The sequence below is a fragment of the Periplaneta americana genome, chromosome 5 (assembly GCF_040183065.1).
Source record: "Periplaneta americana isolate PAMFEO1 chromosome 5, P.americana_PAMFEO1_priV1, whole genome shotgun sequence".
In the NCBI taxonomy this organism is placed as follows: domain Eukaryota; kingdom Metazoa; phylum Arthropoda; class Insecta; order Blattodea; family Blattidae; genus Periplaneta; species Periplaneta americana.
In genome coordinates, this window is record NC_091121.1 from 63,292,330 (window position 1) to 63,317,982 (window position 25,653).

Below are 25,653 nucleotides of genomic sequence, written 5' to 3' on the forward strand. Positions count from 1 at the left end.
GTATTTAAAAAAAAACAACCATGTTTGTCATTTCTGGTATTCTATATGTCAGATAAGGTTATTTCGACATATATATATATATGTATATATATATATATATATATATATATATAGTGAAATGTACAATGTAAAATGGAATTTGATACGATCCTTTAACGCACGCTGGATCGATTCTCTGTTGCCAATTTGTGTGTAAAGACAGAAAATGAAATTTATTATAATTAATGCTACTATCTACACATACGGTATCTGTTTTTAATACAATTTTATTCATTGAGGAAGTAATTATTGCCCAAACCGAAGATAATTTACAACATGGACTATGTAACTTGAACAAAATAGCAGAAACTTTCAAGAGGGAAAAGTAATGGCATTTAGAAGAAATACCTATCACCTGCGGACAAAAATTATTATTGACTACACAATTATTGAACTAGTAAATAATATCATTTACCTTGGATATAACATGTTTTTATAAAAAATCATGAAGATTTAATAAGAAAGCTACAAGAATTTTTATACTTGTTTGGCAAAGTCAAAAGGCATTTTTATAATCTGAATCTTGAAATTCTCATAAAATTCTATAAGACAATGGCTGTCCCAGTATCTTAATGTAGCCGTGAAAATTGGACGCTATCTCTATTCCAGATGGAGGAGTTGAAATTTTAAGAGACGAGAGATCTTACATCATTTGCGGGTTATTGTACCAGAAGAGAAATAACGAAATTGGAGAAGAATAAAACAATCACTTTTAATTTGAACGAAAAAATAAATACGGAGAAAGATGGAGACAGTACTTAATACGAATGCCGGAATGCCAGATACTCTCATACTAAAACTACTTTACAACTAAGAATTATAGACCTAGAGGAGGATGAAACGTGGACGGAAAAAAAAAAAGTTGGAAACTCCGAAATCTATGGGGGCTAAACAAACCGGATTAGTTTAAACCTTGAAGTTGTTGAATAATTTCGAGGGAAAAATTGTTCCGGAGCCGGGTATCGAACCCGGGACCTTTGGTTTAACGTACCAACGCTCTACCACTGAGCTACTCGGGAAGTCTAACCGACACCGATCCAATTTTTCCCTCTATATCCACAGACCTCAAAGTGGGCTGACAACCGTCAAGCAACCAACTTCGAGTGCACACTAACTCCGTGTGACTTAAATTGTGGTTTTCTGTTGACGAACAGTGACGTGTATTATGCAAATCAAGATTTCAGGTATAACTCCCTGTAAAGTTGATTTGAATAATTTCGAGGGAAAAATTGTTCCGGAGCCGGGTATCGAACCCGGGACCTTTGGTTTAATGTACCAACGCTCTACCACTGAGCTACTCGGGAACTCTAACCGACACCGATCCAATTTTTCCCTCTATATCCACAGACCTCAAAGTGGGCTGACAACCGTCAAGCAACCAACTTCGAGTGCACACTAACTCCGTGTGACTTAAATTGTGGTTTTCTGTTAACGAACATTGACGTGTATTATGCAAATCAAGATTTCAGGTATAACTCCCTGTAAAGTTGATTTGAATAATTTCGAGGGAAAAATTGTTCCGGAGCCGGGTATCGAACCCGGGACCTTTGGTTTAACGTACCAACGCTCTACCACTGAGCTACTCGGGAACTCTAACCGACACCTATCCTTGAAGTTGTTGTTCATGATGATGATGATGAGGAGGAGGAGGAGGACAACGACTACAGCGATCTACACATCTTACATGCAGTAACTTTAAATCCATCCCTCCGACGTCTCGCTAATAATGTTGTACTTGGAGAGGTAACAATTCTCAAAATCCTCAAGCATAAAGAAACTATTTATTTCTCCTAGGCAAGTTGTTTTTCTACGGTTATACAGGGCGAGTCATATGGTTATTACAAAACTGAAAGAACATATAGAGAGAAACGGATTAGAACAATATTAAAATAGAAAGCCATGTTCTTCGACGTAATCCTGAGTCAATACACGCCTCTGAATGTAAGAAACAGCAATGCAGACGTTTCTTGATTACTTTCTGTGATGACATTATGAGAAGACTTGTTTATGAGACACCGATGGACAACCCAGAAACACTTTCAGTCAGAATACTTGCAGCATTGGAAAGAGTCCGTGAGATGCCTGGGGTACTTGGCAGAGTGCGCCAGTTTCCTTCGAAGATGCATTACCTGCGTTAAATGCGGCAGTCGGCAATTCGAACATCTTCTGTAATAACAGCATGCCGTAATGTAAGTTCATTTATGCTTTATTTATGTAATAAAAAAGATATTTTGGTATGGTGTCCGCAAGGTAATTTCTTACATTCAAAAACGTGTACTGACGTAGGATTAATTCGGAGAGTATGGGTTCCTATTCGAGCATTACTTCAGTCAGTCCAATCCTTCTACATACTTCTTCACTTTGATAATAACCTTTTTAATCACTGTATAAGAGATTTGTCTTTTCTATCCTTCTCAGACGAGAACTTGGCAGGATCACCATTTTCTAACATAGAGCTTTTCCTGATGAGATAAGTTAAACCTGACAGATTCAAAATATATTTTAAAACAGTAGTAGTGTAGAAAAGTCTTTACAGGTCTTACGATTTTAGGTACCCTCGTTATTCTGAGGAAGAAAATCTTGAATTATAAGGAATTGGATTCGCACTAATAACATTGCATTTCTGATTGAGAAATAGATATGCAAAGCTCCACTACGTCAGTAAGTAGAGAAATGAGAAAGTTAAGAGAGAACTTGATGTATTTTCTGTCGATGAAAACATTTAAGATAAACTGTTAAATATATTGTTGGAATGGGCGAGGATAAATTGACAAAACAAAATCGAGAAAGGGGTTAATAGGAAGACCAAGGCAATACTGGATTCCAGAGAAAGATACTAGCCTGTTTCGTGTTAAAGGAAGGAGGAGGGGAAGAAAAGGAAGAAAGTTTCTGTAAGAACCTTTGGATAAATGTGATGCAATTTTTAATTGTTGGTACGAAGTGGTAATATAATACATTAATACTACTAAAAATACGTCAACGATGATATTATAGCTATACTTACGACTATACTAATACGCTTCTCATATTGTTAACCACATCTTTTATTTGTGCCATCTTCGATATGTGTGTGCGTACGGAGAAAGAGAATTTGATACTTGACCTTTGTCTGAAAGTGGGTGTACTTATTGTGCAAGCCTAGAATATAGTATATGCACACACACGTCAATACTGCTCAAACATTTTCGCTTTTGTTCTAGGTACCAAAGATGATATGATAAACTGCATAATCAACATTTGTAGCGAAGGAAGAACGGAAGTTCGTATAATGACAAGTGTCCTGTTGAGGTCTTGGGAGTTGACCTTCGACTAACTAAACTACATTTATATGTTCATGCTATTGTTCATGAGAATAACTTTATCGTAGTCTGGTTTAACTCAGGCACATCATGCCAGTTAAAGTGGTGGAAGGTGTGGTGTGACTTCGAGATATCGCACAAAGCTCGTGTGAGCAAATGTGTGGCGTGAAGTCTAGCCACAGCTGAGCAGGCGATCTGCTTAAATATGCACTGGAAATGGCCCGAAAATTGCCAGCATAAAACTTTATCGTTCCAAAGAATTTTCCTTTCTATTTAAAACTTGAATTTCTAGCTTTTTTTTTTTCGTCACGGTGCAATGAAATTGCGAGCAGCTGCCTTTCCAAAAGTCGCTATCTGTGATGACCTGTTTTTTTAGGAAACACAAAATTCTGTTATCACCATAGTTGTAAAAAAAGTCATTAGGTTTTGCAAAACACATAGTCAAGTAATTTCAGTTGCAGCACGATCGCATTCGTAATTTAAAAAAAATTGGTATCATGAAAATATAAACTTATTCATTATGGATTTTACACAACGATTTAGTTTCTATCTAGGTCTGTCATATGATAATTATTACAGTTTATTTTCTTGAATTTTTATTGAAACTTTGAGCATAAGTGAAGTAATTGAAGCGATGAGATGCAGAACAGCACAAATCCACTTTTTGACACTATATGAGTTATGGGTATCATTGAATTCGTCTCATTCAGACCTATATGTTGAGAGTCAAAACGACACAAAAACCAGCCTTTTAGTGGATATTTTAGTGGCAATGATATTCATAACATCAAAAGTTTCATAATCTAAGTTCTTCTGAATATCACTGTCATTACTAGAAGTTGATATTCAGAACAGCACAAGTTCATAGTTCGATTTTTTCCCTCGTGGCAGCATTGGTGTTTAATGGTGTATTTTTTGGGAGATTGTATGTTGTATTAAACTTGATAATCATTGTGAACAAATTAAATGTGTAAAAAACAATCTAAAGATTGAACAGAAACTTCACAAAGTCAAAGCTAAGAAGTTTTACAATGATATGAAGGAATGTAAGTTGCTAGTGAAGGATGGAGAGATAGTGTGTGTATATCAGAATGCTAGTCTTCGATTACATGCAGAACATACCATATCCACATATTCCTGTGACTGAAATGTTCTATGCTAGGCAGCTGTGGCTATATGTTTTTGGCATACACAGTGTCTGATAACAAAGGATTTATGTATCCTTACACAGAGTTACACAGGCACCAAATGAGACTGCATCATTGCTAGACCATTTTCTTAGGCACAATATTAGTGAAACAATACAAACGCTGTATGTAGGTGTATTCAATTATGCATGCACCTCTCAAAACAGGAACAATACTGTTGTAAAACATTTTCATCATATGATCAAGGCTGGAAGTTTCAACAAACGTCATGTGAACGAGATTTTGCTCGCATTGTACAGAAAAATAAGAAAGATTCTGTATACACCTCAGAAGAGTGGATAGATGTCATGAAAGCAGCTAATGTTGATCAGTCTATGTTGAAAGATTAAAAAAAAATCATTTTCAGCGATCAAGATACCAGTGCCACTTTAAAAAAATCAGGGGAAATGGAAGATCACATCTTACAAAATAATAGAATACAGATCCAATAGCTTGACTATAAGCACAGCATCATGTAGCTTTGTAACCGAAAACTTTAAATTTAAAGGGAAATGGAACGTTGATCTTGCTTCACTTAAAAGGGCATATGAAGGTGAAATTAAACTGAAGTCTGCAAAGGCTGCAATTAATCCTCAACATCAACCATACTATGGAATCCTTATTCAGAAATATGCAAGTAAACAAAGTATTGAAGATGAATCTCGTAGTGAAGTGTGGGCCTCTGGTTAATGAACAAAATGTAATAATATTTTATATAACTTGAAATACTATTGATACGTTAAAAATGCATTTCTAATGTTAAATACAAATATTTAACCTTATTACACAATAGGCTATATTTCCCCAATAAATCCTTTCTAATTTGTGTTAGTTGAGTTTATTTATACGTGCTTTAACATCCGTGGTCATATTGCGTGTGTAGGATCTTTGGGTATATCAATAGGCCGTTTTTACTATTGTTGAATTCCTGTTTCTATTGAGTGTTATATATGGCTTGTGTTTTGATTCATTTCATGTATATTGTAACCATTTCTAATATTTTTCCGTTTATAAACATTGGTTTTTTTAATTATATGGTAAAATGTTAAAAGACATCGGTGGTAGACAAGATGGACAAAGGGGATTAGAACTATATTTGGGATGTTCTAAGAAGGCCACTTAAGTCGTCGACTTGTGCCGATTGAGACAGATAATTTTCGCGCGGTTGCCTCTGTCATCATATGTGGTAGGTAGCCTTGTTTAGGATTAAGGCCGGTTTTCTATTCGTACAGTTCGACCACAATCCGCAGAAATGCTCCCCTGACACCTGGCAACGTTAGCAGGTGAGCAGGCATTAACGATTTTTTTTTTCTATTTCTATACTCCTTTACTGGACAATAGGAATGCAGGTATAGGATACAAATCAGAAATCGCAGGAAACAATCCAAACAAAGGTAGGGCTACTTATCTACAAGAACCGAACAGAGACATACACTGATTACATGAGAAGGCTGCGTAATTTTCTTTGTCATCGCTCATCCATTAGCTGGCACACAACATACTCGCGTTTTTACTCCCAATTCTAGTGATCTCTAATCCTTAAGAAATGGTGACTTGTGTAATCTTCTATACCAGAAGCTTTGAGAACTTGAGTAAAATCACAAGAAGAGTACAGTATAGATCTTTTTTATATAATAAATCATTTCTCATAAGAAACCTTTTTTTTTCGGTACCAACTGTACCATTTTATTTATCACTTTGTACGTAATACAAAAAAATCACAAAAAAATATATATATTTTTTTGGATTAAATCGCCATTGTGTAATGTGTTTTTCAAATAGACTTCTTAATTAAATATCTCACCTCGGAATAAGGGTCTAAGGTACATTGTTTCATCATTTGTGTTAGACCCTTATTCCGGGGGTGTTCAATCTTTTATAAGAAGTATATTACGTGTATTAAATCTGTTCTTTAATTAAAAGAAATCTCAGTACACAAATGGCATGCTCAGAACCACTTCTTCGCTATTAGAGATGTCGGAAACATGCATTCTTGGATAAAATATCGAATTGTACAGTACTGTATCTTTATTCTAAAATGAGGGAATAGAAAAGTACTACTGTCTACTAAAACTAGTAGCCGAAAGTGAATACAAAGTTGTCATTGTCTTTCTGAAGTTACCTGAAGTCCTTGATAGGGTCCCTAAGAAGATATAAGACCAAAATGACTGATGTAAGAATTATCCTAGGAAACGTTTGTATTAACTCATCGTTTATAGGAGCCTATTTGCGAACAAGATTTCTTAAAATTTTCCTTCTTCGAATGCGGTCAGTAGTTTTTAACCAGTGCACATAGTGTTTTTCGGTTAAAAGGGTTGCGACTGGATTTACGAGAGTATGTTTTGTGAAATTTACAAATAAAATCAACTTTGACGCTTCTTCTTCTTCTTCTTCTTCTTCTTCTTCTTCTTCTTCTTCTTGATTTCCTTTTTCGCTATGGGCGTCCATAGTCTCATCAAAAGCTGCCCAAGAGACTCATCTTCAGCAGTATTAATGAATTGATGGAAATTTCCGAGATCCAGGGAGATTTTAGTAGAATATGAACTTGTGGAAGAAAAGAAACTTATTTTTTATTACACACATGAAATTTATGAAAACAATAGCAGCTAGTATAGGTGACTTCAGAGTGATGCGGAATGATGTCAGTGCGTATGTGACCGGATATAATGGGCTTTTCCACATAGTTTATTTATTTATTTATTTATGCCTATAACAGGGCAAAGCACCAATTACAATAGACAGTACAGGTATTCGTTTACAAAAAAAAAACATAACAGGAAAAAAAGGGATGAAACAGATACAAGTGAAAATAAAAATTAAAATGGAAAATGAGAAAAGGAAAGAAAAAAAAAAGAGAACAGACAAATAGATACTACCTAAATAAGAGATACAGATATAGATATAAATGAAAAATACAAAATAAAATACATGAAAAATAGTTAAATATAGATATTATAGCCAAAAATGTAAAATGTAGCTATAATTGGCAAATTACAGAGTAACAAATAGCAATATTATATAAAATCAACTACCTTCAGTATATTAATAAGAAAATGTTTGTATTCCATGTAAGAAGTGCGGAAATCTAGATCCCATGTTTTACATATTTCATTGAAATTTGAACACATTTTTAACACTGGTGAATTTTTATGTGCTGAACATCGTTGAAATGATATGTAAATGATATATCTGTGCCTGTTGAATTTTGATATGTTCAAAAATGTCAAAACGCCTGAATTACATGTCCCTACTACAAGCAACACAAATCCAACAAGGTTCACTTATCAGCGAGATAAAGTACAAACATCGCTCTTAAGGATATGTTGTGCGGGTTCTTGAGAGACGCAGTGCAGGCGTTTTGACATCCCTGTGTTAATGTGTAAATTAAAAAAGAAATGTTAAATTATTTCCATTACCTGTTATATGTGGTGGGCGTTTTATTCCGCTCTATAGAACCTCGTTTAACAAAATGAATGAGTAATAGCCCTTTGAAACATTATATTTCAAGAAGAGGAATTTCAGTCTAAGAATTTACTAGCATTAACCACGGAGAATGATTATTATTACTGAACATTTGTAATATAACATTGATAGCATCAAAATAAGGAAGAAACTTGGCTCGACCTGTTCGAGGAAGAACTTCGCTGTCGTCACGCATAATCTGTAAACTGCTTTGCTTTGAAAGTGCGATGCACTGGAACATACATATCTTAAAGTGCGCAGATGCGCAGTGAAATTCCTTAATATACAGTAGGAGTGTCTTGATGCAAACTACGGAGAGATACATTAAAATGTTGGCTGTTTCGGTGTTGAACTATAACTTAGTATTTTGGACCCTGGGCTGCAAATATTTACAACATAAAATGCAGTTGAAATGAAATTACTTTGACCTTTAGCTGGTTACACTTGCTTGAACACCATGTAAGTGAAGAATACGGTGTCAGTTGCATATTACCAGTATGCTGCTATTAAATACAATTAAGTCTTTGCAGTGACTCAAACGTTTCTATTTCTAGCCACACGCCCAACGAGCTTGAGTCCAATTCATAGCAAAAAGGTGAAAAATAATCTTTCCTTGGAAATGGCCTTGACCAAAATGGTCCCGCTGCGTGAATGCCTAATGTAATGCAATAATCCCCATAATGGGAAGGTTAGAATCGGCCTACAGACCCAGTATTTGAAAACGGATGATGGTGGACGTCATTACAGAAAATAAATTAAAGTGGCTATTGAGAATAGTCATATCGGGTTCTATTTCAGATATGCGACAAAACTTTTTTCTAAGTTCCAGAAAGGAGGCAATGTGCATAGAGGACGTGCGATATGAGAAAGACTAGTTGAAATAAAATTAGCTTTGTTTCATGCGCACTGCCTCCTTTCTGGGATTTATAAAGTCTCTGTGCGACAAAACATTTTTCTAAGAATGTACATAGTTACAATCAAGAACAAAACGGAATGTTGTGAGATTTTTTCCCGATTTAGCAGGATGCTATAAAAACAGAATCGTTAGAGCTTAGACATTTACATAAAATACTTCGTAAAATTAGTGTCATGAAAATTCTGAATACTTTATTATCCTGTAAAATTTCACTTTCTGTTAAAGAAGCCCCATTTCGTTTTCATTGCAAATATGAAAGTCAAGTAAAACCAGGCGGGTGGGTGTTTGTAATATAATAGCCCCTTTCTACAAGCCAGTATTTTTTAGTGGGTTATTTTACGACGCTGTATCAACATTTCTGGTTATTTAGAGTCTGAATGAAGTTAAGGTGATAATGCCGGTGAAATGAGTCCGGGGTCTAGCACCGATAGTTACGCAGCATTTGCTCATAATGAGTTGAGGGAAACCCCCTGAAAAAACCTCAACCAGGTAACTTGTCCCGACCGGGATTCGGACCCGGGCCACCTGGTTTCGCGGCTAGACACGCGTCAGATGTGGATAAGCCAGTATTGTTTGTGTATTCCTGGTCGAATGTTTTTTTTTTTTTTTCATTTGGGCGGCTTTATTCCGTACTGCTGTTGGTTACTTCGCAATAATACCTTATAGTTTATTACAATCCTATTGTAAATAATTATATAGGCTATTCAAATCTTTTAATTATCAGTTTACAGTGACTGATTTTCGTAAATAAAGTACGGCTAATATTCCAATGTAGGATTATCTATGTTGTATAAATTTGTGCAAAATTAATTACATTATATTCATATACAGCCCCCGCCGTAGCTTCGTGGTCTAAAGTATCATGCCTAGGCTCGCGTTAGACCTACGGAATGCGCGCTGATTCGAGTCCTCAAGTGGAAGGAACTTTCTCATGACATTTAGCCCAGTGTATGGGACCGGTGTCCACCCATCGTGATGAATGTGAAGAGCTACGATAGATAGCGAAATTGGGTTTCGAAAACCAGCTATAACGGCTGAGAGGTATTACCGTGCTGTATCACATACTTCCATTCTGGTTGGATGATCGTTCATCTCTGCTGAGCTATGAGGCCGTGAGGCAAGCAGCCGGCTGGTCGGCTTTGTCCCTCATGGATTGTTCGCGACCCGAAATCAATCACATTCGTCTACTAAACCTGACCAATTTATAAAAATGAGATGTTACTTTTCGAGACTGTAAAAAATGTGTTTTGCGCAAATTGAGGGAAGAACGGTTTTAATGAATTTTTGTTAAATGATTTCAGTTAGCTTTGGCTAGGTTTAAAGTTTATGCCTTAGAATAGTTATGCGAAATGAGCGCTGGTTCTAGTCCACATGAAGAAAATTTTCTCATGAAATTTCGGTCAGTGTATGGGACCTGTACCACCAAGCATCGCAATTGTAGACTAAAAGGACGAAGAGGCCCGGACAGACTTAGAAAACGCTAGACTATTGAAACGGAGCAGTCTGTAGAGCCTTTACAACCATGATGATGATGATGATGATGATAAACTCTTTCCTCGGGTGCTTTTTCCCTGTTTTGATTTTTGAATGTGTAAATTATTCCAAATGAGAGACAAGACCAGAAGGTACTTGGACTGGCTCCAAACCTCCAATGAAACTATTCAGTTGGACAATTGAAAATGCCGTTTACCTGCGATTAACTTCTGCCTTACTGAACCCGTTAAGTGACATTAAACTTTGTAGTTTCTGTTGAGCTGAACACTAGTAATACGACGCTAACGGTAATGATCCCAGGTATAAACTGGGTATTCCGGGAAAGGTCAAAGAAGAGTAAGAAAACAGTCCTAGATTGTTATTGTACTTCCATAAAGTAAAAGTAATGAACAAATTTCTTATTTGAAGTGAGTTCACAAACAAAATAGTTTATATTTTGTCTTTATGCTTTTACCGAAATGAATATGCCAAAATCCGTAGGAATACTTAAGGAGAGTAGTTTTTGTCAATTACAAGCAGGCATTTGATTCCGTTAATCAACGAAAACTAGAATTTAATAGAATAGGCCTAAATTATAAATTAAGGCCCTGAAACTTCTATATGCTGACTCCGACGCAACGGTAAAATTAAATTATTTTAAATGATCTGACAATTGAATCTACTAGAGGATCGCGTCAGGGATAAGGTTTATAGGCCTATTTAGCAATATTATAATTAAAATTACTGAAGACTGGAAGTACCTATACATAGATTAAGAGGAATGCTAATCTCTGAAAGAAAAATAATCAGAAATCTTTTAAATGCCGATGATCAGGATGTAGGCCTACTGACCACATCTGAGGAAGAATTACAGAAAGCTGAGCACAAGCTATTTAAAATAAGCTCATGTTGTGGAATAGACATTTCAATACCCAAAACCAAAGCTGTAGCTATTGTAGGGAAAGAACCATTTCACTGTAAAACTGTTATCAGTGAGTAAGTCACATATCTTGGATATATGCATTATCAACAACAATAAAAATAAAGATTTAGGAATAAATTTAATATCAACAATAATTGTAATAAACTAAATTCAGTAATGAGGAATTTTGGGAAACACATGAGATGTAGAACTGAAATTACATTAAAATAATCCAACTCTTATGCATGGTACAAAATTATGAACCTTGCGCAAGAAAGATGAATAAATGGAAGGACAACAATCTGACGTTCTCGAATGGATATCTGCTAATATGGGTTCAAATGGAAGAATCATGTGGTGAGACTGGAGGATTCTAGAGTACCTACATTATAATGCAGACCTTTAGAAAGAATATCAGAGGTCTGTGGAGGGCCTGAATAATTGAATGGTCAGGTTTGAGAGACGGAACGGGTCCTGGTGGCCTAATTCATTCATTTTTTGTGTTGGTGGTAATAAGTCTATTTAAATCATCATCAATTGAAATGGAGCTGGATTTTGATTTTTAATGCGGTTTACCCTCATCTTTTTCGCTATTCTTTTAGTGCATCTTTCTGCAGGCCATTCATGTTGATGTAAATGAAGTTTTCTATTATAAAATGAGTCGTTGAAGACTACGAGTATTACTAAGCCAGAAGTTACAGACTGAAGTGATAAATTGATACAGTAGGTCTACTTTTCTTTGACTTACGTACGTTGGATGCGGAGACACTTCATTCAAATACTTTTAATTCTAGGTTAACGCCAGTTTGTATTATTGATGGGTAAAAACTAATGGATATACTACTATTACTGCTGCTGTCTTGGTGGTATGTAGAATGTACATTTTGATTTTGCTGTAAAAATTGGAAATTTATCCTTTGAGGAGGTGGAAAAATTCAAATACCTGGGAGCAACAGTAACAAATATAAATGATACTCGGGAGGAAATTAAACACAGAATAAATATGGGAAATGCCTATTATTATTCGGTTGAGAAGCTTTTATCATCCAGTCTGTTGTCAAAAAATCTGAAAGTTAGAATTTATAAAACAGTTATATTACCGGTTGTTCTTTACGGTTGTGAAACTTGAACTCTCACTTCGAGAGAGGAACATAGGTTAAGGGTGTTTGAAAATAAGGTGCTTCGGAAAATATTTGGGGCTAAGAGGGATTAAGTTATAGCAGAATGGAGAAAGTTACATAACATAGAACTGCACGCATTGTATTCTTCATTAGGTGCATTAAATCCAGACTTTTGAAATGGACAGGGCATGTAGCACGTATGGGCGAATCCAGAAATGCATATAGAGTGTTAGTTGGGAGACCGGAGGGAATAAGACCTTTGGGAGGCCGAGACGTAGATGGGAAGATAATATTAAAATGTATTTGAGGGAGGTGGGATATAATAGAGACTGGATTAATCTTGCTGAGGATAGGGACCAATGGCGTGCTTATGTGAGGGCGGCTATGAACCTCCGGGTTCTTTAAAAGCCAGTAAGTAAGTTATAATAATCATCTGTGTTTACGGATTATGTGAAGAAAATTTCTTCAAGCTCTGGCATAATTATTTTTTCTTTGCGTTTATAATAGAAATTGAATTTAGAAATACTGTACGTCTGTACGAGTTTATTCTAGGTGATGTTTTTAGTTATACTATGTTGTGATATATTTTATCCTGTTATGAAAAGATTTGTAGTCAAATTTCGTCGTTAGTTAATATATATTCTACAGACTCGGCTATCACGGAGAAATTTTATCTTAGAAGCCGTAAATGGGCTTTCATCCCTTACTTCCACGTTTGCGACTGGGATCCATGTTACAATAAGAGAACAGCTAAAAAAGAATCAAACATAAATGTAATTTTAAATGCATTTTAATGGAATCTTATTTAAATATGAATGTCATATTTAGGTATAGTCAATGTTTTTTAGATGATTTGTAGACGTGTTCACATGTTACTCGTAGGTAAATAAAGGTGCAGGGTAGAAAATATACATCGTTATCAAAATGCATACAAGCGAGGTGACGTGTTGCCTTCATGTCCAGCCGATGCGCAGTATATTCATGAGAGGGTTGAGTTTACTAGATGTGGAAAATGAAACAAATACGAATAGCTTCATGCCTTGTTCTCGTTCTTATAGCTAAATCTTATATACCTTCAAAGATAAGTTTAAATTTGGAGAATGGAATTTTGTTCGAAGAATGCAGCATTATCACTCCATTTCTCTCTCTGCGAATATCGCAGAAACATGGCAGGACAGTTGATGCGTAGTAACAGAGTTAATGATGATTTCAGTACTGCAGTGGGAAGTATCAAATTTATGCCTACGTCTTCGCGTACATATATTTCGCACTGTCAGTGAACTTCTCCCGCCGTTACAGTGTATTGTATTCATTGTGAATTAAAAGCGAAGAAGACAGAAAAAATTCTCCTCTATAATCTCCTTCACCTCTGTACCTGGCTGCTCACCAATGACTCAAACTTTCTTCTACAAGTTAATGATTTACAGTCATAGTTTTCTCCGCAGATTTCACACCTATCTAGATCGCGAACTGGTTCGGAAGCCGAGGCCGTGAATTAGCTGTTTCGCAATACATTTAGCCTATCGAGCGAAGAAGAAAGTACGTATTACTCACGTAATAACTGTTTGTGCATTCAGAAACGAGACATAACATAGGAATTTTGTGGTAATGTTAACTCATACGCAGTGGCGGCTGATTGGCTGAGGCAAGTGAGGCCGGGCCTCAAGCCACTTTGCTTCCTTAAACTCAAAAATTTAGTGGTGTTTAGTCGTATATAACATATTAGTTATTTCAATGAAGCGTATAAAGTTGTAGAAGTAGAAAACTTTGTGATGAATATAGACCTGTCTTGCAGTAAAATTTGTTCCTGAGGCCAGGATCGCTCGTGCCGGGTCTGACTTCTGCATTTCGTATGTTTCCACGGAAAGCTGAAACTGAGGCACATTTCTTGTGGCTTCGTGGCCTAGCAGGTATTCCCTCATCCATCAGCCTTCACTTCTCCTATTCAGAACCCGGTCTTGTGTCAATGCCGGTCTCAAGTGTCGGTTGGGATGGGAATAACAGTTGTGAATCGTCGTGTGGTCCACTGTAGTTACGTGTTTCGGGAAAATAGAAATCGAAAGAAATGTTAGAAATAATGATGATAATTGTAATAAATTCATTGTTAGAGTAGCCTGTCGTTATCGATAGGAAATAATATTGGAAAAAGGAAAGTTTTAAATTAATACAGACCTACGCCATCACTGACAATTTTTCAGAAAGATAATCTTAAAACGAGAGCTTTCAATGCATCCTAGTGTGAGTAACATAAGTGGGTCTTTGGTAATGTGGTGCGAAATGAACTTTTCTGTTGGTCGTGCTTGTTGCTATCAGAAAACAACAGAAAAAAAAGAGAGAACAGTATGTCTACTGAAACTTCAGCTATCTAAAAAATGTTTCCAGGGGAATTTCAACACATGCTTCTTCAGTTGAGCATAATATTCGTTGCTTTATAAAAAAATTAAATAGTTAAGCCTATTGAAATCAACTCGCAGCTTAGCAACTTAATTTAAGATTGACATATTATTTTTCATTATTGATAATAATAATAATAATAATAATAATAATAATAATAGTAATAATAATAATAATATAATAGTAATAATGTCAATCATAATAAAGTATCATCAATAATAAGCATTTTGTATGGAAAGTAGCCTGCTTAAACTACGTACTTACTACAGGCCTCACCGAGGATTTCGGTCACCAGCCGCTACTGCTCATACGTAAACTACACATCTATACAGCATATAACAGAACTCTGTGGTGTGGACACAGGTTCTTGCACGCTTTAAAAATGGTGACTTCCGGCCTCACTTTCCGATGCTAAGTTAGCGATCTAGTGAGTGTGAAATTTGTCGTTCTCCCCGTGGTACATCATGGAAGGTGGATGTGCGACCAGAGTTAGTATAATATACTAACTCTATGTGTGCGACCCACCAGCATAAAGCTCAATATTCGTAACGGCAGTGGTGAAGTGCCGCCAAGGGTAACATGGCCATTTCGCGAAAACCTGTCGCTAAACACCTTTGTCACTGCTTTAAGTGTGTTTGTTTTTCAGAGATTTTTTTCTGTAAACTCATTTCTGCTAAATTGTTACTTCGGATCCGTGGATCGCGAATTCAAATTCGAATGTATTTTAAAGAGTGGTAAAATCCTTAGTATACCGTATTACCACAGTCTTCTGGTATACATAGTCACGAAACTTGTGATTTTTTTTTTTTTTTTTTTTTGCATTTCTCGCGATACAATGCTCCTAGCGATTAGCAACTGAGAGTACTAGGAACAATAGACCGTGCGATAGTAGTGATCCTAGTGGCTAGCAACTAAAGTTCAACTGTCAATGGATGCATATTCCCTACGTATTGAGCTTCGTGACTATGCACTGGACTGAGGTATTATCCTCCAGGAGGGAAGTGAAACAGGACGGCCGATGTGGATTTACATGTAAAATAACATTAATTCTGAAAGAGAGCTCCAGGGAAAATTTGTTGGCCATTTCTCTGCAGTGTTGAATTTTCACTCTGACTAACCACCTCAGTCGCTTCAAACCGTTAAATAAAATACTGCTGCTGCTGCTGCAATTGAAGGGTTGATAGGAAAAACAACCCATGTCAGTTTTAGCCAAAAATGAGATATTGGTACTAATGGAAATCTAAAATCATGTGGCGTCTGTGTATGCTTAAAATACAAGCAATATATTTATAAAACATTGGGGTATTTATACCTATACTTTAAGTTTCTTATCCTTTTACATAACGAGATATAATGTTTTTCCGCTCCCCTGAAAAAAGTGTTTTTTTTGACATGGGTTGTTTTTCCTATCAACCCTTCAATTGTTACTTTTCTCGACTTTCCAAACGTATGATACGACTTCATATCTTGATTTGTTAGGTGAAATTTGAGAACAAAGACAGTTTTTTGCCGATTTTCTTCAGCTAACCTCGTTTTCTTCACGTATGGGCGAATCCAGAAATGCTTATAGAGTGTTAGTTGGGAGGCCGGAGGGAATAAGATCTTTGGGGAGGCCGAGACGTATATGGGAGGATAATATTAAAATGGATTTGAGAGAGGTGGGATATGATGGTAGGGACTGGATTAATCTTACTCAGGATAGGGGCCGTTGGCGGGCTTATGTGAGGGCGGCAATGAACCTCCGGGTTTCGTAAAAGCCATAAGTAAGTAACCTTTTTTTCTTTCGACGACATGCCCTCTACTCATTTTTAATTCGATGTCGCCAGTGAACTTTATATCACCAATATCCTTATTTTCTGTCTCTTCCTCTCTGTCAACGGCATTGTTTATTTACATATATTAATTATTATGTGACATGAAATTCCTACTTTATTTCCCTTCCGAGAAAGACATGTACTAGACATTTTTCACACTTTTAAGAAAATACATCGACCTCAGCCGAGTTTTAACCCGCGAACTTCAGATCCTATGGAAAGCACTAGACCACTATTAAGTCTATCCAAAATAACAGCCCTTGTAGGAAAAAGTGAGCCACACTTTTAATTTTTTCTTGGGTATATGAATTATTTCACAATTTATAGAAAAGACATGACTATCTTCATTCTTTATTAAAATAATGTGCACGATGATTTCTCATAATATAACGTGAAATTTACCACAAAAGTGATCTGTATTATTGACAAACTGAAGTTCTGTTATAAAAACATATAACATATATGATGGTGAATAACATTGTGTTTGTCGAATTGGCAATTGCAAAAATTGTATAAATAGCAGAATATTTTGTTTAATGAGTATCGTCAATTTTTTATTTGAATGTAGTATTCCATATCTCGAACAGAGGCATATAAATGCGAAGGAAAAAAGAAACATTTGAAATAAGCTGCAACATGGCAATATTGCGTTCGAGCGTGAGTTCGATTTCCGCTTGGGTTTTTTCTGAGAGTTTCTCCAACCATAAGGTGAATGTCTGGTAATTTATGTCGAATCCTCGACCTCATTTCGCCAAAAAAACTCATCGCTATCATCAATTCCATCGATGCTAAATAAGTAGTAGTTGATACAACGTCGTTAAATAACTAAGTAAAAAAACGGCAATAAGTTGGAGTAGGGTTATTCGAACACGTGTTCAGAGTAACACACATTTACATTAGGAGCGGATCTTACGTTGGATGGACGACCCATCGCGAGGTCGATTTACTTTTTCCATATTTTTTCAACCGCTGGTTATGCCAGCAATGGATTTCTTGTGTTTCATTTCTTATTTTCTGTCATAGTTCCCATAACTCTGATCGATGAAGTAATGATGGGATTGTCAAGTGTATGGATTTACATGTACCGGTAACTGTTTGCGGAGTCATCTTTATCACATCCGTCAAGAACTGGGTTATTATTTGGCCACTTCCGTCCTCTCTTGCCAGGATTTTGAATCAGCAACAGACATTGACAAGTAACGGAACTTACTGAGGGTATGATAACTATAACGCAAGATATCACAGTATAAACACATGAAGAGGGATACACCCTTGTTCCTGAAGCAAGAAGATAAAATTCACTTACTCCCAGGAATCGAACCTTTTACACTGGATTTGTAGCTATTTTAACTACTACATGACACACAGTACATTGTCCTCTTATGATTTCTTACAAGTTTCGTAATTGTTTGTAATTTAAATCTAATATTACAAGATTTCATACGAAAAGCGCACTTATGTTACTGCCTACTATTTTGACGTGCCCAAGAAATGACGGCAAATTTTACGTCGAGCTCTTTCATTCAAGAATGGAGTTCTTTTCATGAATGTAATTCGTGATTGAAAGATTTTATTGCCTTTAAAAAAATCTATTGTCTTCTGGCGGTTTTGAACTCTCGAAACTAGGATACACTGCCTGGTATGGTAACCACTAGGTCATCGAGGATGACTTAAATTCATTGTTATTATTATTATTATTATTATTATTATTATTATTATTATTATTATTAGGAAGCTGATTTTTGTGTAAATAAATATTTTTTACGTACGAAAATAGGCTCCCCAGAATTAGCTCAAAATTGTTGTCGTATCTTTCCGTGTATTCAAATTTTATTTCACATAAAAACACATGTTTTCCAATTTTTTATATTTAAATATTTAAAATATTTAATCATAATTCACACTTTTCTCCGCAGTGCGTAGACTAACGTTTCCTATCACCACGCCACAAATTTAATTTTTATATATTTTTTTAATAGGCCTACACTGGCGGACAAAAAATTTGGGACAGTTGAATTTTACTTTGTATTTAATATGTCCCCAATAGGCCTATGGTTTAAATGATGATTAATTTAATTATACGATTATAAACTGAAAACGAAAATGATTATGACTTCATACCACCAACAATTACAACAATAACATCACAATCTAGATTTGAACAATATTTTGCTTCTGCAGAGTGTGACAACAATGGGCATTATTGTCTGTAATTGTTGGTGTTACGAAGTCATGTTCATTTTCTTTTTCGTATAGTAAGATTATAATCTTTTATTAGTCACTATTTAAAACATATTGGTGATCTGTTAAATACATTTACAATGTGAAATTCAAGTATCCCAATTTTTTTGTCCGCCAGTGTATTACGCAAATTTGAAATAAATAATTTTTCTCTTGATCGTAAAAATTTTTAACTAACGATGCTACTAAATAATTTAATCACCTAACAGAGTGTGGTTATATACAGGGTGGAAATGAAATAGCCTTGCAGATTTTCAGAGCGAATAGCTCATGTTTTATTTAACAAAAAACTATAATATCAAAACTATATATCAGAATTTGTCTAGTGATATTGAGAGATTCATTATCCATTTTACACAATCACTTGTATAACACTACGTAATATATATATATATATATATATATATATATATATACATACATACATACAGAGTGTTTCAAAAATACGGGGCATAATTTCAGGTATGTATTTCCCACATGTAGACAATCAAAATAGTTCATTACAACATGTGTCCGGAAATTCTTTATTTCCGAGTTATAGCCTTCACAACATTGAAATTCACCGGAACGTACCTCATGTTTTAGAAGACACTCCACTGAACAATCGTCAACACATTCACTTCTTGCATGATGGCGCTCCTGCACACTTCAGTCGTACGGCTCGCCGGTAATTGGATCGAAGGTTTCCTGATCGATGGATAGGTAGAGGTGGCCCAATTGCTTGGCCTCCACGCTCACCTGATCTGAACCCTCTCGATTTCTACTTGTGGGGCCATTTAAAATCATTGGTTTATTCGTCTCCGGTGCCTGATTTGGAATCCCTTCGGAATCGAATTGTGGCATGTTCTGAGGAGATACGCAATACTCCTGGAGTTTGGGATCGTGTTCGCAGGTCAATGAGACATCGATGTGAGGTCTGTATTCAAGCAGCAGGTGGACATTTTGAACATCTTCTGTAATGACAACGACCTGCGGAAAGAAAAACGTTCCGGTGAATTTCAATGTTGTGAAGGCCATAACTCGGAAATGAAGCATTTCCGGACACATGTTGTAATGAACTATTTTGATTGTCTACATGTGGGAAATACCTGAAATTATGCCCCGTATTTTTTAAACATCCTGTATATATATATATATATATATATATATATATATATATATATACTTTTCAATGTACTATCATCTCATGTTTCTCCGAAATCAAATTGTACTTTTCTTTTTTTTTAATTTATCATTGTTCCGTATTCTCTCCGCAATCATATTGTATTTTCAATTTAATCTCTGCTTTGTATTTTGGATCCTAGTGGTCAGCCGTAGATGTCGGCCAGATGTCCCAAATTGTGGAATTTGTGTGGTGGAAAGTTCATAGTTCCCCCCCCCCCCCAGGAAAAGAGCTAGTCTTCCTTCAATTATTGGTATCAATAGGAGTATTGTACAAAAAGTCATGTCTCTAACATAAAAAATATGTAAAATAGAAATTTCACCCAAGACCTCTCGTGATTTATAATAAGTAGCAATTTCTCAATGCTGAGGAACATTATTTTGAGGGTAGGGACACTGTCCTCTAGATTTGGTCACGAGGTAGCTGTTCCAGAGCGTCCTGTCACGCGCCCTGGCTGGAACTATTTCGGCACGGGATGCGGTGCAGTGACGTCTGGACCATCATCTCGCGGGCTGGCGCACCTTAAATGTCATTCCCCCTCCCCAGCTCGGTGTCAACTCTTGGATTGCAAGTCCAGGCCGCCGGCTGTCCACTAAAATTAGACAGAGGGAGATTTGGCAACCCAAACCGCTATAGTCTGGCTGTTTGTGGTTCCCAACCAGTGTTAGGAAACGGCTTCGAGGCCCAAGGGGCTCGTTATCCTTTCAATGGGTGAACTCGTTTTCTCATCGGACTTCGGAAGAATACTTCTCTTTAGAATGACACCACTCTCTATATTCGCATCAGTGAAAATTTTGAACTATGGTGATGATAATAATAATAATAATAATATAATAATAAATTAATATACTGACATCTGTAGAAATTGGCAATAATAGGAATATGCCACATTGCTGAAGGATTCCGGCCTACGAAAATTCGGTAGGTAATTCCATCCGAAAGAAGGAAGCGAGCAAATCCACAGTTTTCATGGAGATACATTAAGGTAAAACATACGGAATCATAATTAAGAAGGATGATTGGTTGAACCGCAACCTAGGGAGAAAGTAAACTACAATTTTTTTAATTGGTTTATTTTACAACACTTTATCAACTGCGATGTAGCGTCTGAGTGAGATGAAGATGACACTGCCACGAAATGAGTCCAAGGTCCAGGACCAAAAGTTACCCAGCATTTTCTCTTCATGGGTTGAAAATACCTCAACCTTATCCCAACTGGAATTTGAACCTGGGTCCGCTCGTTTCACGTTTAGACATGCTAACCATTACTCAACAACTTTTGATTAGAAGACCCATGTCACGCACGGAAACGTTCCATAATAATAATAATAATAATAATAATAATAATAATAATAATAATAATTCCCTCCCTGATATAAAAACTAGCCAAAATTTCCATATACCTACAGCTTTCCCGTGAACATAGTTTTATTGCCAAACCGACACCAAAATTATAAAAACTCGGAATCGTTAGATTGCAATGCAACTGTATTATTTTTTTTAGAAGAGTAATTCCCTTTGTAGCGAATTTGAAGTAAATAACAATATGTACACTACCGGTCAAAAGTTTTTGATCACCTGTCACAACATTGGATTTGTGGTTAAAACAGGGATTTCGTTTTGAATATTCTATCATATAATGCTAGAGAGAGAGAAATATTTATTTTGTTGGTCTATTTAGTTTTTCCTATATGTTTGTACACCGAAATAAAGTAGGCCTACTGTTTTCATAGCTCATCGAAAAATTTTGACCGGTAGTGTATGAAGTACCTGCATCTAGACACAAATTAAAAACTTGAAAATAATATCAATTCGTGAAAAGAGTGCTAATATTCGTATCAGTAAGGATAATAATTAAGCTTTCGTGCCTCCACTAAACACTTAACAAATTGGACATCCAGAAGATAGCACTTGAATTTAAAGTTAAAGAAATACAGTTTTCCTGACTTGTCATAAAGTGCCGAGGCTCCTAGCATATGTGTGGGATAAACTTGCTCCCTCAGTTGTTCTCATTCATTAAAGGCTGTCAAATTTTATTTTGGCGGTGATGGTGGTGGTGGTGGTAATAATGTCCTCGACTGCCATCAGCATACTGTACTCTCGGGCTAGCATCTCTTACCCAGAGGTCTCTTACAGCACCAGCGTGCTGGTGGGTATGCTGTCTCCCTATCCCTTCTGCACGATGGAGCATATTTTGTTGCACTCCTTGCACTCTACCCATTTCAGCGAGTGCTGACGATCACTGGTGTAGAGGGTACTATCCATGCCTTTGGATCTCATGTTCACTGGTTCAAACGCGACCGAGGACAATTAAATTTTAATGACCTTAAAATCCTTAACGTGGTTTCCTTGGGGTGGGAACTGTGAAACCAGGGATCTCGTCTTGTAGAGATATACCTCGCGGAGAAGAACATCTTCCTGATTGAAAAATCGAAGCAAATTTTGTCTGCGGTATCTCGCCGACGTTGAATTAGGACACTGGATAACATCCGTAATTGAAAGCGTGAAATTAAACAGTACTACTACTACTGCTACTGCTGCTGCTGCTAGTCTGTATTTATCTTTGAAATCTAGCCCCCATTGGACGATTGTGGCGATGGATTAAATGAATAATGCTACGCGAATGCTTCTCAGCCAATGAACAAGCTCATTGATGCTAGAGTGACAATGAGAATCCACTAACAGTGTTAAAAGCATGCTGCTCAAATTAATATCAGCAGTCAAAAAATGACGTCAGACTCGCAGTCTCAATGTGCAACAACAATTACAATAATTACACTATTATTATTATTATTATTATTATTATTATTATTTTATTTTTAAGTTTACAATAAAATTAAGTCCCGCGCCGTGACGTCGTGGTCTAAGGCATCCTGCCTAGGACTCGCGTTACAGAATGCGCGCTGGTTCGAGTCCTCATGGGGGAAGAAATTTTCTCATGAAATTTCGACCGGTGTATGGGACCGGTGCCCACCCAGCATCGTGATGCACTTGGGGAGCTAGGATAGGTAGGGAAATCCGGTTGCAAAAGCCAGCTATAACGGCTGGGGGGATCATCGTGCTAACCACACGATACCTCCATTCTGGTTGGATGATCGTCCACCTCTGCTTCGGCATGTGGACGTGAGGCCAGCAGCCGGCTGTTCGGTCTAGGCCCTTCACGGACTGTAATGCCACGGATTGTTGTTATTATTATTATTATTATTATTATTATTATTATTATTATTATTATTATTATAAAATTAAACATGTTCAAAATATTATAGATAGGCCTATGCAATGATAAAAGAGTTCAAAATAAAGAGTTGTTATGACCTCAAATGTTCCGTTGTTTTTATTCGAAGAAGGCTTTTATTCTTATCATCTCTGCTTCAATTCAATAGTTTTCTGGATATTATAATTTATTTTAGTTGCTTATTTAATGACGCAGTATCAGCTATTGGGTTATTTACCATCGATGGAGTTTGATGATAACAATATGGTATTTGGCGAGTTGAAGCCGAGGATCCTCTATAGATTGCCTGACATTCGCCTTACAGTTGGGGAAAACCTAGGAAAAAACTCAACCAAGTAATCAACTCATGGGGGAATCGAACCCACGCTTGAGTGCAACTCCAGATTGATAGGCAAGCTCTTGAGCCGGGCTAATATTATTATTATTATTATTATTATTATTATTATTATTATTATTATTATTATTATTATATCGAATGTTTACCGTAGCCGTTCAGAATTACAGTTGTTCGCATTGGGATTATCTTGCCGAATACAATTCCTGATAATATTTATCTTCAGGTAATTTAATTTCGCTTTTTAAACTCCGGTCTCGAAATAATTATCATGACAACAAACATTCGTCAAGCTCAATTAAATTTCCGGAAAACTATCAGGACTCATTGTCTTATATGTAGACGATAATTTGGTTAAAAAACTCTGTTTTCTGTAACTAGTCCAGAACATTTGCGTCATCAACTGTTATTTTTATAAAGAAGAAGATAAAGTAATTCTAAGAAATATAAGTAAGAATGTGTGTATACACATACACACACACGTAAAATGTTTTTGTCAATGCAGATGTTTGTTTAGGTGATGAATGATAGGTGCAATACACTAGATTACAGATCAGGATGGGTTATATTCGACATATGCCAAGCCTTTAAAATCAACATTGGGGTAAGAACGGGGAGTTAAATACATCACGAATGAAATAATTAACTCACAGTATGATGGAAGCGATAACGGACGTGACAGTGACAGGCACAGTACAGTTCTAAATGAACAGCAAGGAAAACTCGGGTAACATCCCACAAGAGGTGTAGTTCGATATTCTTAACCGGAAAGTTTTCCGTGGTTATGTTACATTCAAACGTACAACTTATACCTTTCTTCATCGCTTGAATAATTATTGAGTCTTGGAAAACGTACTACCTGAATTAATAATACCGTGTGGCCCTCTCGAATTTCCCTGATTTCAACCGTCTCTCAAAAGGAAAGGGATGATAGCCCCAACTATAGCACAAACGATAACCAAACGATACTCAATTTCAGTTCAGGTTCTCTGTAGCATGTGTGTGTGACAGTTGCTGCTGCTTCCACAATGCGATCACGTAAGTTGTTGAGATCAGTCACTTTGGTGGAATGCGCATTATCCTCAATATAGGTCTAGTCCCAAAAAAAAAAAAAAAATCTAACGGAGTAATATCCGGAGAACAAGGAGGCCATGTTATTGTACCGTCGCGTCCAATCCAACGGTTCGGGAAAGTTGTCCAGTATTATACGCACAGTGATGTTCCATCCTGTTGGAAAATTATACTGGGTTGTTTATTGCACAAACATTTCACAATTTGCACAAATATAATTTTTCATTTGTGCATTTTTGCGACAATTATTTCTTTTCTAGCTTAAACTCTGGTGTAGGGTGGGGCAATCTTGCGTACATTTAGGACACTGTGTTAGTGTTGGTGTGCGAGAAATAGCCTGTGAAATTTGCCTGTATTCCTCTCATTCAGGGATAGGATTGTTTTATCCGATGCCAATCTACGACACCAGACTTTCAACTTTCTTGTCCGAAGCAAATCATCCGGAAGAGTTTTATCCCCTATTATCAATAACAACGTTTTCAACTAAATTTGAACCCTCGGGGTCTCAGCCAGTGATAAGCATAATAACAACTAAATTGCCGATAACTGAAAAACTGAAAGTCTGCGTAATTATAGAAGACCCTTTTATTTTGCACGCCTTTGAACTCCTGGGCCTTAAAAAATAGAAACTTTGAAAATAAAGCCTTTGACAAACATGTCAGAGTATTCACTTCCGGATGCCAAAAATGTACTGTATAAAGGCTCGAATAAATAAGAAATGCAGATATGAGCGGAAAACACGTAGAAACAATGAGCGGCAACCGTATTTTAATATTAATAATCTATTATAGATCAGTTTGAAGGAGAGAATTAAAAGATGTTTTGATAAATTTTGACTCCAAGAACTTAAGAGACAGATACAGATCTGGACAGGCTCGGCACTAGCGAATAGTCATATTTATGCCTCCAGAGTATCCTTTATATTTCAATTTGAAGTCAGTGTGTAGCAGTGGTGTAAATCTTGGCCGCTGGGAATGAGGAAA

General features: G+C 36.3%; 1 protein-coding gene and 1 non-coding gene across 2 annotated transcripts in view; one reads left to right on the plus strand and one right to left on the minus strand.

The window, feature by feature from the left end:
- The window catches only part of LOC138699766 (homeobox protein TGIF2-like), a 188,695-nt gene that overhangs the window by 23,914 nt on the left and 139,128 nt on the right, over positions 1-25,653 (plus strand). The gene's annotated exons all lie outside the window — the stretch shown is intronic.
- TRNAN-AUU (transfer RNA asparagine (anticodon AUU)) lies at positions 1,272-1,343 on the minus strand. Its single transcript has one exon. It is a non-coding gene; the product is annotated as a tRNA-Asn (tRNA).